Source organism: Perognathus longimembris, chromosome 15, assembly GCF_023159225.1.
Source record: "Perognathus longimembris pacificus isolate PPM17 chromosome 15, ASM2315922v1, whole genome shotgun sequence".
NCBI lineage: Eukaryota > Metazoa > Chordata > Mammalia > Rodentia > Heteromyidae > Perognathus > Perognathus longimembris.
The window spans coordinates 28,970,080-28,980,030 of record NC_063175.1 but is presented as its reverse complement, the minus strand read 5'-3'; positions in this window follow the sequence as shown (position 1 = coordinate 28,980,030).

Sequence of the window (9,951 nt, the reverse complement as noted above, 5' to 3'; positions counted from 1 at the left end):
CTCTGTGATTGTGTATCACCTGTTAGAGTATCATCATATTATTTTGACTTTTGTTTAGTTTCTGTTTCTTTCATCTAAACTAAAAGACATTGAACACAGTGAGGATTCTTCATTGTTTATCTTCACAGCTTAACACAGGCTTGTCTATACTATGGGAGCAGTATACTTTTGCTGAAAGGCTAACAATCACAGCTTTGGTCTTGAGGAATAAGTCCTTCTTTGTGCTTGTTGTTTAAATGGGTCTTGTATTACATTCTACCAGAATCTGACAAAAGACAGGATTCTCAAAACAGCATATTTTCTTCCTTGATTGCTTTTTGTGTCATCAAAGGAATACTGGACAGTTTGTTCTGAGTTTGTTGTAGTATCTCTGCTATCTCTCCTCCTGGGATTATCCTGAGAAACCTTTCAAAGATGTCTAAGGAGGGGAGGGGAGAACAGCCACAGATATTTATCTCTTATTAATGATTTGAGAGGAAAAAAACTTTGTAGTGACAATTAGGATAAAATATTAGTGAAATTATTATTTAATATCTACTGTTTGCTTCCTTTCTATTCAGATGAATCTCCAATATCAACCTTTCCATTAGTAACTCCTTCTTTGACAAAATGCACAACTCTTTAAACCTCAATAATATGCCCCCTGAATTAAAGTATTAATATTAGCTTAGATGACAGTGATTATTAAAAATAATCAATAAATAATAACTTACTTGACATAACGAATAGTTTTCAAAATGCATTCTCCTAACCTTAAGACTCCTTAAGATAGCTATTGATGCATCTATTTTTTAGCACTAAGGATGAGAATCAATTGAGAATATTAATGTGTTTATTCATTTCACTTAATCATGTTTCTACCTATTCTTTCTGCCATTGTAGTCTCTGAAAAAGGAGAAGACTGAATGATCCACTGGAAAAGAAAAGGCCAAAATAGCTAGTGAAAGCATGAAAAGTATATGTGAGGAGCAATGAGAGAGTTGAAATTTCTTGGAGAAGATACAGTGTGGAGGTGATGGAGACACTCTCCCCCTGTTCTTTAAGCCAAAGTTACAGAGGAAGATAGATGTTGTACCAAAATTAAAAGCAAAGAGGCTTTTCTCATTTACTAGTTGGGATTCTGAGATATGATTTTTGATATGGAAAAGGCATTTGACAAAACCCAACATTATTAAACATGAATATTCTCAACAATATGAGAATAGACAGGAACTTCTACAACTTGATAATATCATACAAGTTTACTATCCAAAGATGATTGATTTCCTATATACTAACAATAAACAATTAGAACTGATAATTAACAGAAGAAAATGATATTAAAATAGAAAACAAAAATTAAATGCTTAGGTATAAATGTAAAAAAATGATGACTTTATATGTAGAAAATGACAAATATTGATTAAAATCAAGTCAGATATAAGATAAGCACAGAAATATTTTGTTTATTGATTGGAAATTGCAGTTTTTTGTTAATTCTTCTAATTTGATCTACAGATTTAATGCAAGCTCAATATCAAGATTCACAGTGTGTTCCATTTTTATTGACAAACTAATTATTTGGGAACTAGTTATTTCATATGGAATGGCAGAAGAACCAGAAGGGTCAATACAACACTGAGAAGGAAGAAAAGAGTCATAGGATGGGACTACCAGAGTTTCTGTAAAATCATAATTACCAAAGCAGCATGGTATTGGCAAAAGAAGAGACATATTGATCAATGGAACATGCAGAGAGCCTCTAGAAATAGACACTCAATAAAATCGAATGCCCTTTGACTAAGAAGCAAAAGAAAATAAACTAGGAAAAGGCAATCATTGCAACAAACAGTGCTAGTACACTTTGATATTTGTGTAGAAAAATAAACTAGACTAGCCTTAATTTTTCTCAGTAAAATTAATTCAAAGTTTAAAAATATAAAAAGTAAAGTGGTAAAATGCATAAAAGAACCAAGAAGGAAGTCTATGTGGTCTTTGGTTTTCAGACACAACACCAGACACAAAATCCACGAAAGAAAAATCAAGTTAGACTTATGAAAAAAATATATATACATACTTTAACAAATGCACTATAAAATATTAGTTGATGTTTTGGGGGAAATACATACAAAATTTAAGAATAATAAATTGTATGCATTCCAAAAGCATAAGCTACTCTTAGACCTCAAAAATAAACAAATAAATCATCTTTAATGACCTAGGAGCTGAACAGAATTTTATATGGCAAATCAGCTTAAGAAAATCTGCTCAACACCAGCTATTATTAGAGCATTAACTATTAAAACAACAATAAGATATCACTACATATGTATTAAGTAGTTTACCATAAAATTTAAATATTAAATTTTGGTACAGAGACAAACAGCAAAAATCTTAATGTGCATAGGAATTCAGTATAGAATAACTGTTATGAAACAGTTTGGCAGTCCACAATAAAACCATATAATCCAACAATTGTGCTGGTAAGTATTTATTCCATTACTCTGTGTGTGTGTGTGTGTGTGTGTGTGTGTGTATGTGTGTGTGCGTGAGAGAGAGAGAGAGAGAGAGAGAACCTGGATATTGAACTCAAGGCCTAGGCACTGCCCCTGAGTTTCTTTTTCTTAAGGCTAGTACTCTACCACTTAAGCCACAGCTCCACCTCCAGCTTTATCGATAGTTTAGTGGAGATAAGAGATTCACAAACTTACTCAGGCTGGCTTTAAATTGTAATCCTCAAATTTCAGCCTCCTCAGCTGCTAGGATTACAAGCATGAGCTACCAATGTCTGGGTATTCCATTTATTTTAACATTCAAGTACATGCAGTATGTACACTCAAATGTATATAGAAGTTTTAATCATAATTGTCAAAACTTGAACCAGTAGATAAACAAATAAACTACCAGTAGTACTTCAACACAATGAAATATTACTTAATGATAGAAAGAAATGAGCCGTAAAGCCAGTAAATGATAAGAACACTTCACTACTTGGTAGACATTCTCAAAAATTACATATTTCACGACTTCTGATAAAAACAAAATGGAGCTGGTACATGCTTATAATCTCAGCACATAAGAGGCTAAGGCACAAGGCCCCTGACTGTGAAGCCAGCATGTTCCACCTAGACAGATACTATCTCAAAAGTACAGAAACAAAAAAGCAAGCACACAGGCAAAAGAAATTACAGAGAGTGTAAAATCATTAATGGTGACATACATCAGGCATATTACACCAAATAAATTTAAGGCAACTAAATCATTCCAAAAGGAATATTGTTACTACCTAACCTAATTGATCAATTAAATGAATAGACAGTAGAGGGTAGGGTCCAGTTTTCATATTGTGGAGTTAGACGTTAAAAGTTACACTCAGGGAGAAGTGTGCTCTTAGCCCCACATTAATGGTCTAGAGTTAGACATATTGGTATGAACTTCTGTTTAACTGACATATTAAAATACAGACATGCACATGTGTACCTCGGCATAGGTCTGCATACATGTATTAATGTGCCCACATGTATTTACTTTCTTGATCTTTTAGCTTGAAAGTCCTAGAAACAAAGGCATTCCAGCATCAATAATCACATATAGACCAGAATTAATTAATAAAAGGTATCACTGGGTACACAATTTATGAGGGCTCTTTATATACTTTCTTCAACTATCCTTAAATCTAAAACTTTTAAACCTAAAGCATAGTATAGAAACAAGTGACACTTCAAAATAAATCATTTTGATCAGATTGAAAATACCAGATTGGACTAAATTGAACTATTAATTCCCCCTTATGGGAGCTATTTTCAGCTACATCATAAAGATGACGCATTTTTGTGTGTGTGCTGCTGGCTGCAATGTGTACAAATATCCAAAGAAGAAATAAAAATTCCATAGGTGTAAGTGGTAGAGATCTAACTCTCAAATTCTAGGTCTAAGATTTAAAAGATAATTTTTAACTATCAAAGTCACTGTAGGAGGTTAATTCACTTAAATAGGTGAAATAGTTAATTTCACATAGGGTAAGGCATTCAGGTCTCTGCTATGAGACGGGGGATATAGAGAGAGCCATGATGTGCACACAGAACAAACAGCATGTATAATGAAGCAAATGGGTCAAATTCACTGCTGCAGTGTTTAAATATCCATGTGCAAATGAAATGAGAACAATGAAAATTCAATTATTCACATCAAAATACTATTAATTGCAATTTGGGGGAGTGCAAGTCCTAGAGTTTTTGAACTCAGGGCCTAGATTCTGTCCCTTAGCTTTCTGCTGAAGGCTAGTGCTCTACTACTTGAGCCACAACTCTTACTTCTGGTTTTGGTGCCTAATTGAAGATCACAGTCTTTTAGACATTTCTGCTCAGGCTAGCTTTGAACTATGATTCTCAGATCTCAGCCTCTTGAGTAGGTAGGATTACAGGTATGAGCTATTGGTGCTTGTTTTATCACAGTGTGTTTTATGAGCTTTGCCCAAAATCTTCTCACTGATGTGAATCAAAAGCTGTACGTCTTCACCTGTAACCTAATTTGAGGTGCTTTCTCATCATTTTATAATATAGAAGACTGGAATAATAATTGTAATAGGGCATGGTCAATACTAAAACAGTTAACTATTCAATATCTTAAGTATTCTTTGTTAAAATGTAACCCTAAGTATGTATTTACATATTCAAAATATTTCAGAAGTATTTACACAATTAGCCAGTACCTCAATGCTTAGCTACAAATTCGAAAGGTATATAAAAGATACAAAAATACAATAATATTAACTGAATCAAGTGCAGTAATGTTAAGTCCAATATAAATTTGTAGTAAATAACTTCCTTGCACTTAAACAAATATGTCATATTTAAAATAACACTTGCTTAATGACAAAAATTTACTTTTAAGAAATATTGAGGGGCTGGGAATACGACCTAGTTGATAAGAGTGCTTGTCTTGCCTACATGATGCCCTGGTTTTGATTGCTCATCCTCACATATATAGAAAAAAGCCAGAAGTGGTACTGTGGCTCAAGTGGCAGAGTGCTAGCCTTGAGCAAAAAAAAAAAAAAAAAAAAAATCCAAAACAACAACAATAACAACAACAACAAATCCCCACAATGTTACTACAGAGTACAATGCACATATTCCAATAAAAATGCAAAAAAGCCTTGTTACATTTATAATAAAACTGTCATATAATTATCACATATAAAATTATGAATAAAAATGTTCTAAACACTTTACAAAAAAAAAAGAAGCCAGAGACATTGCTCAGGCCCTAAATCTAAGCCCCAGGACTGGCAAAAAAAGAAAAAGAAAAGATTAAGACAAAGGACAAAAAGACAAACCATTCCAAAGCAATACTTACAAAACCATTCATTTGGTGTAAACCAACTGCACAACTCTTGGGGGGAGAGGGAAAGGGGGAGGGAGAGGGGGGTAAAATGAGAGAGGAGGTAACAAGTTGAACAAGAAATGCCTTACAGGGCTGAGGATATGGCCTAGTGGCAAGAGAGCTTGCCTCGTATACATGAGGCCCTGGGTTCGATTCCCCAGCACCACATATACAGAAAACGGCCAGAAATGGCGCTGTGGCTCAAGTGGCAGAGTGCTAGCCTTGAGCAAAAGGAAGCCAGGGACAGTGCTCAGGCTCTGAGTCCAAGGCCCAGGACTGGCCAAAAAAAAAAAAAAAAAAAAAAAGAAAAAAGAAATGCCTTACATACGAATCTGTAATCCCTCTGTACCACACTTTGACAACAAAGAAAAACGTTTAATAAAAAAGGGGAAAAATAAATATTGATACATATTACAAAAATAAATAAATAATTAACACAATTCTAGTTGGGTTAGCTAAAGAGACGATGGGCTGCAAAAAGTTAAAGTTAGAGGGCCTCCCACAAACAGGACACCTTTTGTTTTCAAGCAAAGAGCTCTTGAGTTTACAAAAAAAGCTTAATAGAAAATAATTATTAAGTATATTAAGTTCATAGGGCTGATTTTAATTTGTCAAAAACTTGCTTTTTTTGTGCCCCTACTGAAATAGTCTTCATGGAGAACAGTCAAACAAATTAATAAAGTAAAATAGAAGAAATGGAAGATCTGGAATGGACAACAAATTAAAAGGGCCAAGAAAATGAGAAACACCATTTGCCTATGTGTAAAACTGTGAACTGACTGAGCTGACTTAAGAAAATCCCAGACCATGCATTTTCACTTATATCAAAGAGATGTTTCCCCTTAATGCAAGGTCACAATTCCATAGGTGGCTTTCACTGTCCACTTCTCTCTCAGAATCAATCATATCTTAAGGGTTCACTAGAGTTCCATGTTAGAATATGATAGCAGCAGATGACAAATCACATGTTCTCAATTTCTATACAATATGTAGGAGAATTACCCAAGCTGCCTATTTGTAGATTCTTGAGTCTTATTACAGATATACAAATACTAATGGTAGAGACAGAATCGACATCTAAATTTTTCAACAATATTTAAGTTGATTCTTGGCACACGAAGTTACTTGAGAAATTTTTCTAGAATTGGTTATTCTCGAAACTAGCCACATTAATTACATTTTAAGATATATTAATAATTGAGAACCAAAACTTGAAGCAAGGATTGAGACAATGGTTGAATTTACCTATTTACAATATAGACATGCTTAAGTGTATCACAATGTAAATGAAAATTAACAATACAGGGTCAACCTCAAATGGATCTAAGTCCTTTTGGAGATAGTTTGCTTTCTTGCTTCTTTCTCTCTCTCCCTTCCTTACTAGAATACGTGAAGTAATCCCTGACAATATCAGAAAATAAATAAATGCGCCATATCTGTGTTGTCTAACTAGCAATTGTAGTTTATTCTTATTGCAAGTCATATCATCAAAATGCTAATTCTACAAATAAAAAGTAAGAGTAAAATGGAAAAAGTCGAGGAACAGTATTGTAAGTACTTAATCACATATAAAATCATAAAAACAAATTGTATTTTACAAAATAAGCATATCCGCAATTTCCCTATCATACTCTGTTATCCCTTCCTCCATTCTGCTGGCTCCTAACACCACCAAATAATTCTCTCTGTAGGTTCAGGTTTTTCTTTTCTTTTTTCTGGTTGTTGTTTTGGTTTGGTTGTTTCTCAATCTAGCTCCCACATATGGTGAAAAGAAAGGCGTAATATCTTTCTGAGTCACTGAACATGGAGATATTTATTTTCCTGCAAATCATATTATTCCATTTCTCCTGTGGCTAACTAGTACATTACACATACATACACACTACACTACACACACACAAAAACTGTAAATTGTGCTGCAATAAAATGAAGGGGTGGGAATTTTTAGTCGATGCTGACTTTGATTTTTAGGGTATAAACTCAAGAATCATATAGTGAGATCTTACACTAATTTTAGTCTTATGAGGAATATCAATGCTCATTTCCATGGTGGATGAATAAACATACATTCTCATGGACAGTATATAGAATTTCTTTTTCCCCAAATACTCATGAACATTTTTTAAAATTTGTATTCTTGATTAGGTTCGTTGTAACTGGAATAAGATGGAGTCTCAATGTATTTTTAATTTGCTTTTCCTTGATAGTTAAAGGTGTTGGACATTTTTCATGTATTTATTGGCCCTTTGTAATTTTTTGAGAATTAAACAGTCAATTTATTTGGCCACTTATCCCTAAGTTTATTTGTTCTTTTTGGAATTATGTTTTGGATGTTTATTTCTCATTAAATGAATAGCTAGAACATACTTAGAACAAACATTGTAATTGGACTTAATATTTCCTTTATTGTGCTCTAACTTTATTGAACTGGACTTATATTCAGATTTAAATTTTTTCATGCTTTAAATCACATTCTGGGTATTATGTCTCAGCTTTGAGCAGATTTTACAGCTGTATTTTGTCTTGCCGTCTTCTAATTGACAATCTCTCTCTTTCTAGTCCTGAAAGATGTCTATGTGTAATTTGGCTCCATTCTTAGCTACTTCTTTCTCTTTTCTGACAGTTAAAAGGGAATACATCTCACTTCATAAGCAGGCATTTGTTCCTTATCCTTTGCCAATATACTTTAGGATATTAGCTCAGAAAGAAATCTATTATAAGAAAAAATTACCAGAATTTGTGAAATGAATAGTGTATTGCTTAGGTTACTCATTCAAACCCCAAAGACCCTAAAGCTATAATTCTGTTGAAAGACTTTTCACTGACTTGATATAATGTTGGCTGGTTAGTCCTAGACCTACAAAATTACTACCACACCAGGGCAAGCTGACTTTTACCTTCAAGCATTGTTCTTCATGAGCAATTTTACTAGTCACCGAGAGACTTGAACAGTATGTGTAAGATAGATAGAGCAACCACTGGGTGGCAGCAGAAATTTGATAAATACACTGTCTGGCTGTAATTTCGTAACTTCTATTCTCCCTGATTTTCAGCATAGGAAAACGCAGCTTATTCTAAAATGTCCTTTAATAAATGATTTTTATCTGACATCTCTATGATGTAAACTAGTATATACAACTTGAGAAAAATAAACACTTAAAATAGTAAAACTTACTAGTTGATATTCTCTAAATATAAAATTTTAATTTCACTGAGATGACTTTATAGATTAACACAGATTGTTTGCTTAATTAATAAGAGTTGGCCTTACTTTTGAAAACCTTAGAAATATACCCCAAATCATATATACTAGAGTATGAAATGTTGAAGTATTCAGAAAAGAGTTGAAAAATAATTCTTTGAAATTCCAAACCTAGCCTTAAACTTTAACGATACTATTCTGTTTTTTATATTTTTTGCAATTTTTATACATAATAGCTCATTTTTTACTTAATATACTACAATTCTATTCCTTTGTCATTAAGTATTCTTTCACAATATTTATATAACCAACCACCTTAGATTAAATATTAGCTATTTTTTTCAAATATTTATTCAAAGTAAATGTTAGTTTTGAAGGATAGGTAGCTGATAGTTTTCAGCTTTCTAATATTAAATAGTAACTTAGTGTTTACAAATAGAAGGGACTCTGGAGAAGCATATTTTGTAGCTTTTATATCAGAACTTTTTGCTTGGCATAATTTGGATTCTAATCTGGTCAAAGCCTAGATTTCTAAATTTTAGTGAGCTAAATTATTTCATTACACACTGAAGTTTCAGAATTATTGGCAGTTTGAATAAGCCTATAGAGTCAAAGGACCTGAAGAGTAAGGTTAAGAGGAAATGTACAAATTTAGGAAATAAAACTTGTATTTCATTTATCTCTATTTCTTCCTTTACTAAGCAGAAATGATAGTATATTTTAAGATTATGGTAATGTTGATGGAATACTGGTTTTTATCAAGAGTCAGGTTTTGGAAACACTAGAGAAAAAGCATGCCTCCATCAATAGTAGGGGCCATTTATTTTGAGCATAATACACACCAAACATTTTTCTATACAGTTTATATGCATTACAGCCCTTCCAACAATCTTGCCTGGTAACTACAATCTCATCTTTGCAAAGATACTCAGATGCTCAAATGAATTAGGTCAATAACGCCAAATTAAACTATCTATGAGGGTCAAATTCAAATTCATACAGGCCTTCCTGGTCCCATGATATGCATTCATCCAACTTTAGTGCTTTGCAAGGTTCTCTGCAAAAAGGTAGTATTCTAGAAAGGTAGATTAAATTCTCTTTCATGTTCAACAAGGAATTGTATGTTTACTGGTTTGTGGGTTCCCTATGTTAATTAAAAATGACAAGCACCAGAAGTGATGCTGCTACAGATCATCAATTATTGAGATACAAATGTTGACTGAATCTGCTATCTGTATTTTAAGCTTTTGCATTACCTATTGTCAACTGTAGGTCAGAGAGTGGTATACACTTGGTTCAGAGGATTTAAAGAAAACATAATCAAATATTCCACCAACAGAAATATATTAGGCTGACCGTATTCTCACAATTTACAGCTACTCTCAGTT